The following is a 20,438-nucleotide window of genomic DNA, read 5'->3' as shown; positions in this document are numbered from 1 at the left end:
TTTCACTGTTTATCTTTCTGTTACAGAAAATTCCCCTGAAATCTCAGAGTAAAAAATACCTTTTGAAAATGTATAGTGCCTGTTTTGGTTCCAGGGAAGAGCCTTTTTTTTTGTATAAAGAAAGTAGTCTGAAAAGTACAAATGAGGTGCCAGATAACATACATAACTTGATTAGCAAACTGTAGGTTAGTGGCAATAAACAAGTCTAGGGCTTTGGTGGTAGGGGTACATACTCAAAGTCCATTCATAGGAGATGAAAGCTACTCCCAGGTTCACTTAAATTATCTGAAGCCTATTTAAATACTCCGTGTGAGTTTCACTGCTATTTATTTATTGAATGCTGTACCTGGGCATCTCAAAAACATTTTCTAGCTTAGCATATTATGATGCTGCAATACTATGCCCATTTTATAGATGGGTAAGTTAGAAACAGTTTAAACTCCAAGTTTTCAGAGGACTCTTAGCTACTTGTATCCCATTTAGACATCTCCATTCCTCTGGAAGAAGCATTGAAGGTTTTAAGAGTTGGTTAAACTAAAACTTCAAATTATCCTCAGTAGGCACAATTAGGAATAAACATCTTGGAAGATCTACATCTAAAGATCTAGCTATGTGTTTTCAGGAGAAGTGGGAGTATAAAATTTTCATCACATTAAGCTGTCTTCCCATGCTAATTCAAAAATTATTTAAATTAATGCCTTTCCAGAGATGGAAAGGAGGATCAAGAGTGATTGAATTGTTAACATGTGTTGAATCATTGATGTGGGAAGAATGACCTTCTAAATATAAATAAATTGAAGTATGCCTAGGCACCAGAAGACTGTGTCTGAATTGAATCTGGGTGATCTCATTTCCATCAAATTTCATTGGAGGCACCAAACTAAGGGTGGATGGTGTTTTATCCTATGGACTAAAATTCAGTTGTACAGGTGTTTCAAAAATAAAAGTAAATTTATCCCCTCAAGGACAAGAAATATACAACTTATCACCAAAAGTACATTCTTGAGAATGACAAGAAAGATTGCCGATGGCAGGTATCAGTAGTACCATAGGACACCCTTTCCTCTGTCCTGAAAAAAGGAAAAAACTAAGGAGAAAGAATCCCAAAATAAATTAGAAAAAAAAATACTATGAAAGAAAAAAGCACAGGTGAGTACGAATTTTTATGTTATGTGCAGTGGAATTTTCAAGACAAGTAAGATTTCATGATCCAAAAGCAATTTCCAAAATATTTTGTAGGAAAGGTATGCTTCCAGTAGTAGACAAACCAAAATAGTAAAAGAGGTTTGTAAACTACTCATGAAGGACAGCCACAATACAAAATCTCATCTTTACCACCTACCCACCCCAAGATATCAGAAATATATCTATATCCCTGGAAGTGATCAAGGCCACTTGATTGCATGGGAATCGGAGAAACTTAATCTAAGGGAAGGTATCCCTGCCCATCTCAGGGAAAGTGTCTTGATGATTTTTAAGGTCCGTTCCAAACCAAACCTTTCTATGATTCTATGACCATACATAAACAAGTACATAAAGCTCACACTTTTAAGATTTTGTCTACTCATGTAGGAAATCAAAGCTACCATCACTGGGAGCAAAAAAATGTCTGTTTGGGAAAAACTGTGAAGCAGCAGGTACCATTGTCCTTTTTTGGAAATGATCTTATATTTACAAAAGCCGAAGATTACAACTGATTACAGATCACAGAAGAAGAGGTAATATAGGAAAAGGCAAAAAGGAAAGCAGGAGAAGGAGCTGTAACTAGAGGTCATGTAGAGAGCAGGAGCCGACAGAAGCAGGAGCTTGCAACAGATGGAAAGCCAGGCTGAGGGGCTAGGTGAAGTTATGTGGCATTTTTTTTTCTCTACATTTCTTGTCTTCCCACTCCTCCAGTATTGTATATGTAATTTGAGAAATTGCATTTCTTATTTTAATAAGACCTGGGGAGTAAGTTTTGTCTACAGAATGTTTTTTCTTGGGTTCATTGTGTCAGTGAGATCTGAGAATCTACTGTAGAGTAAAAAACTCTGTCACTTGACATGCAGCTTTCAGTGTCTTCTCTCATGAGGGTTCTCGAATTAATATTATCTTTAAAAACAAATCACTTTAAAGTATTTAATTAACACAGAGTACTGACATTTTTAGTTTAAGCTGAACCGGTTTCATCAATAAATGCTTTCATCATTCTTTGTTCTTTCTCCCTTTTTGCACTTATTCCTTGACAGTAAAATGGTTTACTTTTCCAATTTAACAAATAGGAAATGTAGCAAGTGATGCTTTGGATGATCCTCTAAATATTTTTCTATTTAAGGGAAGCATATCACATTCTGGGATCAGGTGTTTTATTTACTTTTAATTTTTCTTTAAGCATCTTTGCAAAACAGAAATAACTCTTCATAGGTTTTCCTGCTTTTTCAAACTTGCTCTTCCACTTATTCTCTAGTTTTACAGAAAAAAGCTTTCGGTCTAGCCCTTTAAATTCCGATACTACGACCCTTACTGATCATTAAGATTGCAAAGTAGAAAGATCAGCTTCTTTGCGTGAAAAGAAGATGAATAGGAATATTTCAATTGTAGTTCTTCAGATAACAATTGCAAATAAGCTTCTTCATCATCTTTTAAAAGAAAATAGACTTTTTCTGTCTTCTTAGAAGACTTTTCATCAGGTTATTAACATTGAGTCAGATTTCTCTTAACAAATTTTTCTGCATGTCCACCTGTGATGCTGCTCTTGGTTCTAATATCTTCTGTGAGTCAGTCTCAGCATCCATCTCATCCCATAGAAGCAAGCTCTCCATACTGACCTTCCTTCTCTTTCCACAGAAACTTTTTATTTTGAACTGCAACATATTCTGCTTGTTTTGTTTGTTCCATTCCATGGCTGCCCTTTTGTGAATACCTTCTTTCTGCCTTTGTATTTCATCCCTCTATACATAAACTGGGCATTGGTCCTCTTGGTCAGTCTGCTTTTGCTCATTACTTTGTCTTTGACGTTTTGTTTAACCGTATTTGTTCTGAACCATTGATTGTCATTGCTGGGAGCTTTTTCCCAGACAGTTTTGCTGTCCTTACTATTAAGATGCATTTCTGCAGGGTGAAAGCTTCCTCTCAGCAGTCTCTCCAGTCATGTAGGGTCAGACATCCCACATCCCATCCTGTCAATTAATGGAGAATTTCTAATGTTTCTGAATTTGCATGTAGATGCTGGAGTTTGAATTTCCTTCATTTGCATTGAGTTCTGGATCAGAAGAGACTCACAACTATCTCTTTGAAGTCTCATACTGCTATCCACAAGAGCCACCAGACACCCCTCATCAGTCTTCTAGGAATTTTACCATTTTTGCAGATGCAACCAACCTATTCACTCCATTTACCTCATGTTCATTGCTATTGAGGATCCATTTTTAAAAATAAGACTTGGTTGCAATGCTTGGGTTCTCTCTATGTGAACTGTTTTTGCACTTGTTCATTTTTCTCATTTACACCCTATTAATTTCTTAATACTGCCTGGTGCCACTGCACTTTGTGAATTCTATGGCTGGATAATAAGAAGGCACTGTATTTTTGAACACATGCTGGTTATTTATTAAACAATGTATTATGACATTCAGTCTCTGTCCTGTGCATATCAGCAAATTCTCCTTTTACAATCTCTGGTCCAACCTCAGCTTTCATTCAGATGATTGCATTGAGATAAATGAGTGAAAAAATAAAGCATTTCACATAGAGGGTTAGTCCTGCATCCCAATAGTCTTGTTGTTACTAGGAAATCATTCAATTTAGAATTTCATTTTGGTCAGTGTCATCTCATTATAGTTAATCGCATCCCACATTGCTAGTAAATTATTCTGTCACTCTTAATTTCAAGGACATCTCAGTGCTGTTATTTAGGATTCATGTGCAGCAGTGTCACTGCTGTGGAGTTTTCTCAAGCTCGGACCAAGGTGTAGTCCAAATGCCTTAATACAACACTCTGACCCAAGTATCATCCACAATATATTCATGACACTCCCATGCAGGCAAAGCATTACAGAAATGCAACAATCAATATTTAGACTGTAAACCCAGCTGTTGTCATAGACTTTCAATTCTGTGATTTGTCTTATTTCTACATAATTTTATCACGGGTGTGGTCTGAGGCATTAGGAATAATGTGTAGTGGGAGGCTGATTTGGGAGGTTTGAGACCTTGGTTTCAATTTGAATTTGGAATGAGAAGAAGCTGGAAAGCTGCTGTGATATGTTAAGTCCAACAGTTCTAAAGGTGACAGGGAGAAGAAGTTTGTAGGCTCTGTCATCCCATGGTCTTTCTCAAGGAGTTCTGAATCTGAGATCTATTTCTAGCTCAAACACTAACCTTTTACATCACTTGAACAACACCTTTCACCTATCACAGGATAATTATTCTCCTTTCCTTGGTCTGCCATATCCACTTAAAATGCTAGCTATCCAGGTTATTATGAATATATATATAACCAATGACATTCTTTAAGCTAATAATACATCATCAAATCCAACCTACAAACAAACCAAACAATCAACCAACCAACCAAAACAAAATCCACCAAAACCCTCCCAAAAAACCCCAAACAAACAAAAAACCCTATACAAACCCAAAAAGCTTTCAAAAAACCTAGTCTTGGATTATATCAGAAGAAAAGAGCAGGATGTGAAAACAGCTCTGCTGTTTTTAATTCTTGCAAAAGAAAATTTTGCTAAGAAACGACTCAAGTCTCTATCAAGTTTGTCCCGATAATATAACTTTTCTGCTTTTGTTATTATAAAATTTGAGTCCTGAGAAAAACGAACCAAAAATGGTTTGTGACTAAAGGAAGACAAGAGTGATACCTTTCAAATTATTTTTAAAATTACACCAAATAATAAAATCCATCACAGGGAAGATCACTATATAATGAAAAGAAGCATATAATTATTAACCAAACCATCTTCCAGCTTCGATACCAACTTAATAATATCACCACATGTGTTGCAGTATAACTAAAAGAGGAGATGAGCATCTGAATTAATAGCTTCTGCATCTGGAAATGTTACTTTCCCTGTTAGAGCTACCTTGTCCTTATGACTCTGCCCTCTTGATTTCCTATATTTCCATAAGTGATTCATAAATTATTCACATGCAAACTTCTAGTGAGTGCTCCTAGTGACTGTAAGTAATCTTTCCTCTGTTGTTTACTCTTTTTTGTCATCAGACTGTGGTATTGGACTGCACTAATCAGTAGTCTTGCCTCCTTCTGGAGCCAACCTGAGGACTCAAAACTTACTTTTTCCTCCATGCATTAGATTCAGTTTTGGGAAATGAAGTGATTGGGAGAAGACAGCAGCAGTCCCTCAGCTCTGCAGATGGTTCTGTCATTGTCCCCCTGTTCTTTCCCCCTGTTCTGTGGTTGAGTTTATTGTCCCACAAATGTCTTGGTTTCTGTTGCTGGGTGCTGAATCTCCACAGACATTTTGCTTCAGTACCACTGCACTGTGAATAAAAGTGAAATGCCTGCAGCTGTCTTGGCATCCATTCCATGAATACTGATTCCAATACACATTGTCATTCTAGCAAAATGCCCAAGAAGTTACTCCATGATCCCTCTTAAGCCAGAAGTACTGTCCTTCATAGCATGATTCAGAGCACTTCATAGGGACTGTAACCTTCCTTGACAACTCTAGGAACCTGACATGACACAGTGAGAATACTCCCTGTTGTGTCTGCTTTCTGCTTGGCATTAAGGTTTTGAGTGAACTCTGTAGGCTCAGGGGCATTTGTCTGAGCTATAAGTGTGTTTTGGCATAAATATGGCTTTTCTTACTGCCATAAAAATTCTTACTGCATCCTGCCAAAGGGATGCTCTGAGGCTGTGTCCTCTGAAACTGAAAACTTTTGTGAGGAAAGAATCTATTCCAGCATTGATCCATAAGTTTTCTTTTGCTGGCCTGTCTAGTTTTCCATCTTGTGGTTAGTTTCAATCTAGTATATTACAAATCTGGTTAGATGCTGATACTTCAGGGTATTGCAAGTCAGTCAGAGCATGCAGCATGAAAAATATATGTGTATGTCCTGGCATAGTATAACCATAAATGTGTGATGAACACTACTCAGCTGTGTTGGAGAAAAATGTTCGTTGCTTAAAACACAAATAGTGCTGAGTGCTCCACTTCTCTATCCAGGTAAAATTTGCAATTTCTCTGATGCTAAATCTTTTGCTCTTCCTCTGTCATTGACACTGGTTGACCTAATTTGATCATGACACGTTTTTGTCTTCCAGTCAATTCAATCCACCCAATGGCAGGTCTTTCCAAGCTCACATTTCTTGCATAACTAAGTATCTTTGTTTAACTGCAGTTGGCAAGTAATCCCCATCCAGCTGCTCCCTCACTTCCCCCTTGTGGGACAGGGGAAAGAATTGGAAGAGTAAAAGTGAGAAAACTTGTGGGTTGAGATAAAGACTGTTTAATAGGGAAAGAAAAGCTGTGTATGTAAAAAACTGTATAAAAACAAGGAATAATTCACCACTTCCCATGGGCAGAAAACTCTTCAGCCATTCCCAGGAAATCAGGGCTCCATCACATTATAACGGTGACTTGGGAGGACAAACACCATTACTCTGAATGTCTTCCCTCTCTCCCTTACTTCTTCTCTCCCCAGTTTTGTATACTGAGCATGATGTTGTATAGTCTGGAATAACTTTTGGGTCAGTCAGGGTCAGCTGTCCTGGCTGTGTCCCCTCCCAAGTCCTTGTGCAACCCCAGCCCCATCGCTGGCGGGGTGGGGTGAGGAGCAGAAAAGGCCTTGGCTCTGTTTTCAGTGTGAGCACTGCTCAGCAATAACAAACCCATCCTTGAGTGTATCAACAGTGTTTCCAACAAAAATCCAAACTGCATGCCAGCTATTCTGGGGAAAATCAACTCTCTCCTAGGCAAAAATGTCATAAAAAGACACTATAAAAATTCACTACGGAGTTATCTTGTCTGGGAGGAAAAGTCTGGACTTGATTTCCATTAGAAAGAAGTGAACAAAGAAATTAAACACTGCAAAATCATGAGATGCAGCTGTTGAAGGAAGATTTCTCCCTGTGCTGCTGGGAGAAATAGCTTCATTCTGATCATGAAAACAGAAAACAGTGACAGAAGCAGTGAAGGCAAAGGGAGCCAAAAGTGAAAATGCTAACAGTAATTGTCAGGTTTCTTCCACTTTTTATATAATCGTTGCTATCTGCTATGAAGTCTTCTGTGAATAAAATAATTTAATGTTATCTTTACAGACGAAAACAGAGGTGAAATTGAGGAGAAACTGAGGGGGGCTGAAATTACTGAAGGTCACCAAAGAAACTGGAAGCACAGAAGGAAATCTTATGGTTCTTTCAATTGCTGGAATTTAAAAAAAAAAATATTAGCAAAGTGTTGCACTCATACGTGGAAAGAAGCAGAACAGTCTTTTTCATCTCTCTTTTCATTGCCCTCACATGAGGTTTAGGATATATAATCCAATCTTTTGCATTTCATGGAATAAGAGGTAAGCCTCACGGAATTCCATATGTGACAGCAATACAGATATCTGCATGTATCTTGTATCATACCAATTTAAAGTTTAATTAAGCCTATTGTGTTAAGTCAAATGACCTTGTATTTGGTGTGGTCAAAGTGCTTATACAGTACATATGTAATACTGTGTAGCTCACAGGAAAGTTTCAATTATTTTTCTCAGGGCTACAAACCTGTGCAAAAAGTGATAGAGATAGACTAGGAGTGAACAGAGTTGTTTCTGCCCTATGTACTATAGCTCTGGGTAGAATTGACCTAAAAACAGACATAGGAAGATAAGCTGGTTCACATTCAGCTGAGAGACAAGTATATAGGTTAAATGGTATTAATCACTGAACAATTGATTTCGGTTTGGATCCTTCCAGAAATGGCAGTCTCCTTGATGGCTCACTGGGGCTATCATGTCTTATGATGGAGACAGTTTTCACACTTGATGGGATGATAATACCTTTTCCCACTGTGAATGGTTCTTTACATTGATGGATTTTGCATTTTATGTAAACTCCATGTGACAAACACAAATGACACACACTGTAACCTAAAACTATAAACTAGACTTCATACATCCCAGTCCAGTAAGGACTTGAATTTTTTTATTATTATTATTTTTTGGATATTTTTATCCTGTCCTGTAGAATATTTAGAGAAATAAATAAATAAACTGTAAATTTTTTGGAAGTAAAATTCATTATATTGCTTGTTCTCAAATAACCATAAATATTCTGAAGTCTCATTAGTGTATGAAACTTTGGTGGTTAATAGCTTAAGAGTCTTATGAAGAAAATATGGTTATTTTTATGATCATCCACTAAATTGCTAAATCTGTCAAATTTGATTATCTTTTATATGTATGTGCATTAGTTAGAAGACAGCTTTATTAGCATGTTCCTGATAGAGTCCCCATTTCAGTTCAACTGGACAAGAAAATGAGCACTAAAAACATAAACATATTGCATTAAACAAAACTGGACCAGGGGAGTATGGCAAAACTAGTAAAGCTCATACTTAATTTCATTGTTTCCTCTAGCACTGTGGATGATTTCTTATTCCAATTAATCTATGTGTCATGTCTCTAATCCCCTTACTGCCAAGAAATCATCCTACAGCTGGTCCTCGAGGAGCAGTTGGCATTTCTTTTGTGAAATTTTCAACTTTATGGAAAGAAGTTTTGCCTGTATTTTATACCCACTGACAAGTAATTATGTTTTTTCTTGCCTACAAAGTTGGTACAACTGAAGAGTTATTTCTAGTCTATGCGATTGTGTTTGTCTTTTGAAGGAGGAGGACTAAAATAGGCATGAATGAAATCCAGCTTTTCCTAATATTTTTTTCCTTAAGGGCATTTTCCAGGGTTTGCATGGGAGCTGTATAACACATAGAGGTGATGAATGTCTCTCAGGGTTTCAGCTCAGCCTATAGCAAATTGCTGATTTGATATAAGAATTAAAAATTACATAGGGGATTAATCATTGTCCTCGCCTGGAAAGCATGCAAAACACTATAGAACTGCCTCAGAGGGGTTGTTATGGTACAGACTTGTGCGACCAGGAATTCAGTCAGTCCTTACAAAAAAAGTGCTGCTCCAGCTCCTGCTTTTGTCAGTGGTGGATTCCTATTGACATTTTGGTAAAAAATCTTGACCTAATCAAGGTTTTCTGCATTGTTATCTGAAATTATCACCATGTTTTCAGTTCTTCATCGGTTTTCAATTATTTGGTACATGCTTTGGCAGTGTAGGGTAGACACCCTGATGTCAGAAAAGGACTTCAAATTCATGTTTAAAGGCTTGTCCTAGAATGCAGACATAAACTTCCATCTGGACCTTATGAATTGTTTTATGCAAATTGTGCACAAAAATTCCCGTAGATTACTGGAAAGTGCCATTTTGAACCTTGATGGTCTGGACACCAGATCTGTGTCTCAAGACCTGAAAATCCCATTGAATCCCACTGAGAGACTGAGAGATTTTTTTTTTTCTTGAATAACAGATGCAATTTCATCAAGAAGGTTTTAAAGGAGTAAGAGGTATTCTTCTACCGAGAAACATAAACCTAAGTAATGTCGATCTCCTTTCTGACTTGCTGAATTTAAGTTGCAGTGTTTCCCTTGTTCATGGGTATTAACTGCAGCCAGAAATGGGGAATATGACAAATATTATTGCACAAAGCTTCCAAGTAGAGTGCATGTGGAGGATAATATGGTCATACAAACTGAATTTATTCCAACCAATGTTATTACTCTGAGTGTCAAAGCAACAAATAGTGGCCGGTATCTTCTATAGCAGTGCCAATATCTTTGACACAAGCTGAATGGAAAGCTGTACTGGTTTTCTAGTTCCTTGATGAATGACAAAGGCAAAAATGATGCCTTGCCAAGACAACTTGGACAAGTTATTTACTATATATTTCTAGGGCAAAGTAATAATAAATAAGAAATACATGTCGTGGACAAGAAAGATTTGCAGGCTGTTTCCTTGCCAACAAATGAAATCTTTTGCAAAGCAATGCAACTGTGAAAAAATGCTCGTATTATTTCTAAAATATTCCCAAAGCAAGAAAAGAGGATGACTTGGCTAAAGCAAACGTCTCATTCATACGATATTCAGAGATACTAACTGCGGTGGAAATAGAATTTTGTCCTTTACTGTTAAAAATAAAACTGAGCTCTCTAATTGCTACAAATGTTACAACTGTTACTAAAATGCATTGCAATTAGTTTGTTGGTGTATCAAGGCCTTAATCACTGATCAGGACTTCAGTATGTTAAGTTGATAAAAAAAAGAGATCAAACTTCACAACAAGTGGCTCAGAGTATCAGGCAGGAGAAAACAGATGAGTGTACAGAGATGGATCTGCATATGAAAAGCATTGCAACTGTTCATTGTCATGGAATCACAGAATGGGTCGGGTTGGAAAGGACCTTAAAGGTCATCTAGTTCTACCCCCTTTCCATGGACTGGGGCACCTTCCACCAGACCAGTGGATCAGGGCCATACCCAACCTGGTCTTGAACTGTTTACAGAGTTGAAAATCATCATCTGGAAGGGGTCTGAAGGCATCAGGATTAAATTGTTGGAAGGATATGGAAGACAGTAAGAGAGGAAAATGGTAAAGACATGAAAAGCAAGTGGAAGAGGTGGGCGTCACCAGGCAGCATTTGATGAGAGACAGCACTGCTCTTAAAGAAATTTTGCCTGTAGGCTCCTATCTCCATTAGATAGGTTTATTGACATAGATCAATTGTGATGTTGGTAGCTTGAGCTAAGTGCCTCAACACGGGGATCCCAAGCAATGAATTCCCTGGGCAATTATACTTTTACAATTTTGCTGACTGATATTGCTGACTGATGGGGGAGGAGGCAAATGATGCTTTGTGTACTCTTTATCACTTATGCTGTGCAGAAATAATCTGCAAAACTCACATATCACTGTCATATATCTACATACATGGATGTAAAGAACAAAGCATAAAAGATAGAATAAAATGTCCCAGTTTGTAAGCTAGAGACTTATAAAAGGGTAGTAAATTCATTGTAACATTATTTGTTGCTCATGATTGTGGTAATAGGTTTTTACTTGGAATAATGCTTTTTCAAATGTATTTAAAGACTAACTCAAATTAATAATTTTACTGATAATTTGTTGAGTTTTCTTCTTTAAAGCCTTTGAGACCTGACTGAACAATAGAAATGCTATAGTTTTCCGGTATAACTATGTGCAATATAAATATATTAATATAGGCGCTGCAAACTTTAAGTGAAACATTGATGGAGAAGCAATGAGAATTATTTCTCAACACAATTTACACCTTACTGAAGACTGATTAATATATACAGAGCATAATACATATTCTCAAATTTTTTATTTACTTAATTCCTCTTATTACTGAGAAATTAATCTCTGATCTTGCATTTATACATTGTGCAATATTATTCACAAGAGTAACCCCACTTATTCCTATGAAAATGCTCTTTAACATAATAATGTGTATCCATAAAATGATTGAAGGACATATACATGCTAGATAGGGCTCTGATAGCATTGTAATAGAAAGTTTTTTTCTCTGAAGTGAGTATTCTTCATATCAGGATTATTTATTGGAGTACTTTTTATGATAAAAGTCAGAGAATTTATCTAGCACCCATGGTGGAGCTTATGGGTAGGTCTACTAAGAATCCAGCCTGAATCTTCCTACTTGTAGGTCAGGTTTTATGCTTGTTGATGCTTCTAATTGACAAGTTGCTGTCTGACTAGTTGATCATGCTTTTATTCATTGACAATTAAAAATTATTGTAATTGTAATTCAGGTCTTTTCCCTGTGATGAAACTCAAAAGGTTAAATCATATCTTTGATGTGAGGGCTAAACCAGGTCTTTGATCTGTAAACAGGGGCAGTAAAACTGAAAAGGGCCTCACCTGTTTGTAAGTAATTACTGTATATTAATCTGAAGTCAAGTCTGAAATTATATTGCTCTATTAGCATATCAAAAGCTTTCAGAGCAGAATATTATTTGACTAGGAGTTAGCTGTTTAAGATAAGCTTGCAGGATGCCAGCAAAGTCATATTGCAAACACAAAAAAGAAAAGCTAAAAGGAATTCTAATCAACAGAATAAATATCCAAACTCAAAAATATTTGTATACAAGATATGTGAATATAGAGAATTTTATTAGGCTCCATTTCTCACAGTGTAAGTCAAAAGAAAGTAAGGAATGTTGGAACTACATCTCAGTATTTGATGTATTACTGGAAGTTAGGATGATCTGCTTTTTGTAACGTATTTCTAATTTTGGTCAGTCTTTTCAAATTCTGCTCCAGGTGATTACTATAGCTTTAGAAAGTCAAGAAGGATAGAAATTCCATTATCCCATTAAGCTCTAACTGAGTGTGAATAAAAAACTTGTAACAAGAGAGGGTGTATAGTTCAAACCTCCTCTGGCTGCAGAGGGAACTGAATTTATGTTGCCAGCTGCAGGGTGGACTGAGCTGATGAGGATGACCTGAGTCAGTCATCTGTGCAAAAAGAAATGCCATAAGTTTTTGTGGGGCAATGGAATGATGTGGGTCTTTGTCTGAGCCACCAATTTGGGAGTGTTGTTGAGTGCCATGAAAAGCTTTCCTTTCAGTGCCTCCTGTTGGGCTTTGTGAGTTCAGTGTGTAGGGGGCTGTGAAACTAAGCACTGAACTCTATCTGACTGCTGTGTAATTGGAACTTAGGCCCCTACTTGAGATTATGAATTCCATTTCCAGAGCTGAGGGTGGCAATATGGAGTGTTATGGTACCTGAGTGAGCCTCTTGAAAAATCTGGATCTGAACTATGGCACTGTGAGCTATGAACATTAATCTTACAGTTTCATGAAAACAAATGTTCTGATGACTGAAAGCACAACGTCTACATGAATGCCTTGGATAGAAGAGGACAAACCTAAAAAATTTTTTAATAAAATCAGCTGGAGAAGAGTCTATTTCTTTCTGCCATGTATCTTGTCTTCTTTTGAGAATAAATGACTCCCTGTTATTGAATGTTACAAAGGAGCAGTAATGGACATATATAGTTCACCAGGGGATGATGACTGTATAGTAGACTAAAACACAATTTCCAAAAAAAGAAGAAAATTAAATAAAAAGAAAACAATTTGTACATACAATGTTTCATAATTCTGTATACCAGCCAAATTTAAATAAAAGTTAAATAATAAAAACAAGAGAAGAGCCTGATTCATTGCTTAAAATGTAGACCATTGTCTTTGCCCTCTGTGAGTAACTACTTCTTGTGCAGGTTATTTGCACTTCTTTATAAGTCTATAGATTAGACACTTCAAGCTCATTTTATCAGCTGTCTTCAGAGATTTTACTATGAAGACTCAGAGTTGAAAAACCTCCAGAACCCTGACACCTTTTTCTGGAAGAATAATCAATTTTTCACTAAGACAAAGTATGACTCCTATATACATTTTCCAGATGCCTGTTAAATAAAATTATTTGCCGTAGTTAGATAAAGCTTTGAGTAGTAATATATAGAAAATGTGCATGAAAATCCTATCCAAGCAAAATAATCAGAACCTGCTTATTTATTATGTATAATAAAGGGAAACGGGCTAATTTTGCATGTGTGGCTCACACAAGTTTCAGTCTAGCAAAACATGTATTATCGGCCACTGCCTGATCTTCAGTTTCTAATTCTCTAGTATGCTACCCCAATTTTGTGTTCATATTTCCTTACAAAATTCAACACATGAGGGAAGCTTTAAGAGGAAAGGAGGAATTAACTAATAAAAGTTAAAATTAAAGAAACTGACTTTATAAAAGCTACACATAATTTATATATAGAGCCAAGAATATTTCAAGACGGTCAACTGCACATAAAAGTGAATGATTCTGCCACTTTAGAAGCTCATTAGTTGAGATGCTAGGAGTCATTTTGCAAGGCATCAAATTGTAATTTTTTCCCTAGAACTTGACTAAAATGGAGCTATGATGAATAGAGTAGCAGGTCTTTCACCTATTTATTTTTGCTTTTATTGCAGGAGTGATCATTAAATAATACAGAAGTCTAAATGAACATTATCATGGCGGTGTGGGAGACTTTCTCCCTTTGTATGATTATCACAATTATCTTTATATGTAATGAAACTCGCTTGCAAGGTAAAATATATGAAATTTCTTTACCTCAGCAGCACAGTCCATGGGAACATGAGCAGTAACAGAAGTTCATATGTCAAATTTAGAGTTAATAAATGATCATTTTTCAATTATTTTCTCCATAGTTTTATGTCTTTAATTTGAAATATGCAAGAGATTTTTCCTTCTTTCCTTAGACAACATTCCCTATCTCACACCTGAAAAATCATCTAACCTCATTAAGTACAAAGAGGCCAATGTTTCAACATTGGTTCATGAGACAATCTCATAAAATATATCCAAAATCCTATAATTTTAATGATTTTCTTGAATTTTATATGTTATAGTTACAGCCAATATTAATATTTAAAGCGGATAATGTAACTGGATCATGTATGAAAGATGTGAAGGAATACCTTGAATTTTTTAGGGCGTTTCCCATAAATTCAGTTCTATAAAGTTTACCAGGATGGATAATGGATCTGGAGAATGTGAGCAATTTGCATCCTTCTTGTCTAGACCAGTCCATGCGAATGCATATTTTTGGGCCAGTATCTTGACAGGCTGAACTCTGATACTCTGGCTCATAGTTGCAAGGATGCTATTAGCTCGCGCACAGCTTAGCTTTGATCATGTGTGAAAGCATTCTGGTTTTGAGACTGTACTTTCATACCTTGAAGTGTATTTCAGAGACATGTCTCTAAAATGTTGTGTCACCATTCTTCATAGAGTCACTGGGTTTTGAAAATGGAAAGTTCTATGTCTGCTTTTCACCTTTTTCATATAAACTTTTCTCGTCTGATTGCTATTGCAGAGAGATCTACTTTTATATGAATGTTCTCCCTCAATTTGTCTCATGCAATATTTGTTCCCACATTTTTTCAGTGCTGTGTATGTTTTTGTCATCACTCCCACTCTCTACTGCATCTTTGCTCTTTGGCTTTAAAGACTGGTAGTCATCTACATCATCCCCACCCACTACCTTTTTTATATTAGGCTCAAATTTTATGTCTATAGCATTTCTTCTATAATCTAGTACACTTTTTGTCCTCATTCCTCTGTTCTTCCTGCTATTTAGAGAGCTGTAGAGAAGAATTTCTAGTAAAAATCACTGAAAATATCTCTTTGTCTTTCAGCTAAACCTTCTTTCTATTTAATTCTCTGCAGCCTCTGTCAAATACTATGGCTCCAAAAGTTATTGTAATTTTCCAAAGTTTCTTACCAGAATCACAGGATTGTTAAAGTTGGAAGTGACCTCTGAAAATCATCGAGTCCAACTGTCCTGCTAGGAGAGCAGGTGACACAGGAACATGTCCAGGTGGGTTTTGAATGTCTCCAGAGAGGAAGACTCCATGATCCCTCTGGGCAGCCTGTTCCAGGGCTCTGCCACCCTCATTATAAAGAACTTCTTCCTCATGTTGGTATGGATCGTGTATTTTACTTTGTGGTCATTGCTCCTTGTCCTGTTGCTGGGCACTATTATAAACATCCTGACGCCCACCTTAGAGACATTTATATGTACTGATGAGATCACCTCTTAGCTTTTTCTTCTCTAGACTAAACATCTCTCCTCATAAGAGAGGTGCTGCAGACCCCTCACCAACCTGCTCCAGTAGCTCCTTGTCTTTCTTGAACTGTGGAGAACCAGATTTGAACACAATACCCCACATGTGGCCTCCTAGGGCAGAGTAGAGGTCACCTCTCTTGACCTGCTGGCCACATTCTTCCCAACCCCAGGATATGATACGCCCTCCTGGCAGGAGGTCTGGCACATGCTGGCACATGGTCCACTTGCCATCCACAAAAACTCCCCATTCCTTCTCTGCAGAGCTGCTTTCTTTTCTAGGTCAGGCCCAGACCTGCACTGATATTTAGGGTTATTTCTCCTCGGGTGCAGTACCCAACATCTGCCTTTGTTGTACTTTATAAGGTTTCTCTCCACTCAACTCTGCAGCCTATCAAGGTCCTGTTGAATGGCAGCACAGCCTTAGGTGTATCAGCCACTCCCCTCAGGTTTTATCATCAGCTGAACATTTTGCTACAGTTCTTTTCTTCTCTTTTTTCTCTCTTACAGTTTGCCAAAAGATTATATATACTTGGTTTTGGTTCACTGTCAATCTGAATTAGAATATATTTCAAATTTCTGATGAATTAAAAACTTCCTGGATCCTGCAACTCTTCAGAAAAACTGATTTTTTCATCACAAATTGCACAGCTTGAGCAACTGACAAGGATATCAACATGAAAGAATTTCAAAGTCAGAAAATGCTGGAACAGAGATACCAGGAAGGCAGAAAGAACTCTGTCCATGCCCTTTTTTGAGCTCAGAGGAAGGCTAAACCTAGACATGTCAACTGAAATTAAATGTTCCATGTTTCTCAAATAGGCATTTTCTTTTTTTATGCTATTAAATTGAAAAAGTCAGAAAGCTGCACTCCTTAGTCAAAATGAAATTTACTAGTATTTTTATTTCTTGTATTTTTGGTCATCATTTGACATTCTGATTTCATATGATATTCTGATATTCTGGAATTAAAATTTGATAATGATCAACTATTGCGAATAGTGGAGAAATAAAGGATTAAAATTCACCGTTAGTATTATGAGATATCAATAAAGATATAGCCAATACAAACTTATTAAAATGCAGCTCATACATGATTAACTAAATACTTTGAAACATTCATCTACAAGTTTGATGATAAGTTAGGGGGAAAGAAAAACCTCACAACAACTTTCTTCATGATTAAGATACTTCCAGTGACAGGAAAAGAACCTGCATGGAAATGGCACTGTATAACACATATCAGATAAGAGATCTCACTGGGGCTTGGCACTAATGCTTGAAAAATGAATTATCTGTAAAATGCAGTGCTAGTGGAAGCATCTTATTTGTCTAATTACACTTGCAGCAAAATGCTATGTGTAGGAAAACAGCATGAGGTTAGGTTATTTAATCTCATTTAAGTAAACATTATTGCATACTTTTCCTTTTATAAGAGTTCTGATTTATGTGTATACATATTAATTAGCACATTAACTCCAAACTGGTTATGAAAAAGAAAATGGTGCTGTTATATTTAGCGTCATGTACCGTTCAGCTTTATATACAAAGAAGTTTTAAAATGTATATGCAGTGAGCAAAATGATATAAACTCTTTCAGTTATTTTCATCACTCATGACCTATAGATTTTTTAACTCTACCAACACAATTAATATTGAATTTCTAGCATCAGTTTTAGTGCTTGTGCAGACTTTATGCTAAAATTCTACTTAGTTACTTGCAATTATGCTGATTTTTTACTAACCTGTGGCAGGGATTTCAGGAGGTGATTTGGGGTTAAGACTTGCAATTGTGTTAAGGCTGGTAATAAACTCCATTAAATTTATAAAGATGTTTATAATCTTATAGTTCTAGTAATAGTTAAAAATATCAACAACAGAGTTTTTTTTAATAAAAACTTAAAAGACCAGTTTTATAAAAAGACTACTGAACATCAGCCATGTCTTATAGCTGTGTATTTAAAAAGCCATCTATTTAAAAGGAAAATTAATTTAGTTAACACACAATACAACCAGACTGATACATTCACTGATTCACTCAAATATGGGTATTTTCATTGATTTAGCTTTTGAACAGTATTTTTTCTGCTATCTGCATTATTTTAATGCGGTCTCAATCCATGCTAATTTGATGTTAAAAATTGTGGATGGGCCAGGAGAGGGAGAATTTCAGTCTCAGAGCACATCCTCCATGACCAGATAGAACACTTCCAGAAGGTATCCATTTTATCTTATGTTTGAGAAGATTTGTTATCAGATGTTGTAAGTTAATGTCCTAACCCTATAAATAAGGAAATCTGACTAAATCTGCTCACAGCTATTATGCTCTTCACCTTTCCATTCACTATGTTCTTAATCACCCTAATTGTGGAGAGGTACTCTATCAAGATTTTCCTGGTTTTTCCACTCTTTCTAACCCAACTTTGCTATTTCTTGTCCAGTACCATCAATGAAGTTAGCTGTACCTCAGCCCTTCATTCTTAGGGTAGAAAAAGTGACTTTACCTGCCTCTCTTAGAAACTTTGAGCTAGCGGTGGTCCTCAGAAACATTTCTGCAAATGGAAGATGTTCACATCAAAGCACTTGTATTCATGGTAGCAGTTATTTTCTGCTTGTAAAATGAGTTTAACCACTAGGAAGTGCCTTACTTCGTGCAGAATGCTGAAGCAGTCAACTTATGATTCAGAGCTCAGCATCATTTGAGCTGATTTCCTCATAACATGAATTCTTTTATTTGAAGTTCTTTCAATAAGGCTACAGTGATACACACAAAATATTATTTTTAAATAAGAGAGGCAATATTTGAAGAAACTAACTAAAAAAGCAAGTTAATACTGTATTGTGAAAGCAAAGGTATGATGATCAAAGTACCTGCAGGACCCAATCCCTCTATCTTTGGGCTTTTATATGCACAAATATACCTGCAACTTCTTTAATTTCAGTCTGTAATCTATTTACTGGGAAAAATTACTGCAAAAGCACAGGCTGCTTTGAAAATATTCCACTGTGAAAACAGCAATGAGAAAGTCCACTGTCAATAATTTACATACCAAACACATTCTGTTCCCAAGTAAACAAATACTTGTTAGATTTCCATACACAGACATTGCCAGAAATCCTAAAAAATATGGTTTTATACCACTAATCATCTCTATGGGATTTTTAGTTAGTTTCAAGGTTAGGACTGCTACACCTGACTTCAGCTCTATGTTTGCTACCTATATGTGTCCACAGACTAGTCCTTAGCCAATGGAAGTACTTGCACATCTGAATATCTATGTTAGCAAGGAGTGAAATATCCTTTAGAAGTGCCTCAGCCTTGCTACTGGGTTTTGGAAGCACTTAGCTCATTGTCTTAGTCTCAATACTGAACTTTAAATAGTTGAAATTAAGTGAAATTTCAGTCTTGGATAATTTATGTGCTCTGAGCCCTTCATGTGAATTTATAGAACATATTCCTGATGAATCAAAAGGTACCAGTTTTGAACAGAGAGCTGCAGAGAAGAATTCCCTAAAGGGAAAAATGTTAATCATTATTGAGGCTTATTCAAACTGAGCCTCACTGCACAGATAGCCTCTTGCTGTTCTCTCTCAGGCAGTGTTTCATCCATGAGAGTAAATCTAAATTTACTAAAAATACCACACAAACTTTCTCTAGATTGCCAAATGTTGCTATTTAAATTATTGCACCATATTGGACAAAATACTGGTAGAAATACTTCAGATTTGTGAGCGCTAAAAAGGAAATTCTATAAAACACAGAGCCATTATTGATTTAATTGCTGAGCATGTATAACTGGCTAAGTCTAATGATATCAGTTCAAGAAAAATGAATGTAATCAAAAACATCTAACAAAGCACACCAACTAATTTCGTATGTCCAAAGGCTGTATTTATACCTCACAGATTTTATGGGACAATAGTTACTTTTTTTTCCTCAAATGATGTTTTTCCTTTCTCTCCTATTTTCAATAATCAGACATATCTCTGTTTCAGAATGAATTCTCCATTTATGACTGATGCTGTGTTCCTCAGGTGATATTTTTTAATTCAATTATTTAATTTCAATATTTAATTAAACCCGTGTGCATGTCTTTGGTGAGAAGTGCTGAGTAAGCAAGTCAAATGCATGTTTGCCATGAGTTAGGTCAGGACAGACTTAAGCACAAGCATTAATTTCTGTGCAATAACAAGGTCCATATGAAGGATTTTTGAGTAGTTGCTGTCTCTGTGAAAACAGAGAGTAGTTATTAATATGTAGAACAATGTATAGCTGCAGAAACAGTTTACTTTTAATTCCCCTTTGCTTTGCTGAAGAATTGGTTGTTGGTGTTCAGGAGAAGCAGCATGCTAAATTTGTTACCTCTGGCCATGTGAGCTTGGTCCCTGCTGTTCCTGGTGGTCCTCTGTGGTCAGGCATTGCCCGTGGGGACATGGTGGATGGGGTTTATGAATTGAAAACATCTTCCACTCAATTTTATTTTTAATACTTGGCAAATGACTCTGAAAAGCAGCCCATTGATTGTTGCAATGTGTCAATTGGCAAGTGTTCCTGTATCATTTTAGTTCTCATACCTCTGCTATTTATGTGGTTGGGTTTGGGTTGCTTTCAGATTTATTTTTTTTAGGTTCAATAGGGTTTTTGTTTTCTTTTTGTTTGTTTGGGGTTTTTCTTTGTTTATTAGTTTTTAAAAATGCTA

The sequence above is a fragment of the Melospiza melodia genome, chromosome 2 (genome assembly GCF_035770615.1).
Source record: "Melospiza melodia melodia isolate bMelMel2 chromosome 2, bMelMel2.pri, whole genome shotgun sequence".
Lineage (NCBI taxonomy): Eukaryota > Metazoa > Chordata > Aves > Passeriformes > Passerellidae > Melospiza > Melospiza melodia.
This window is presented reverse-complemented; position numbering follows the sequence as displayed.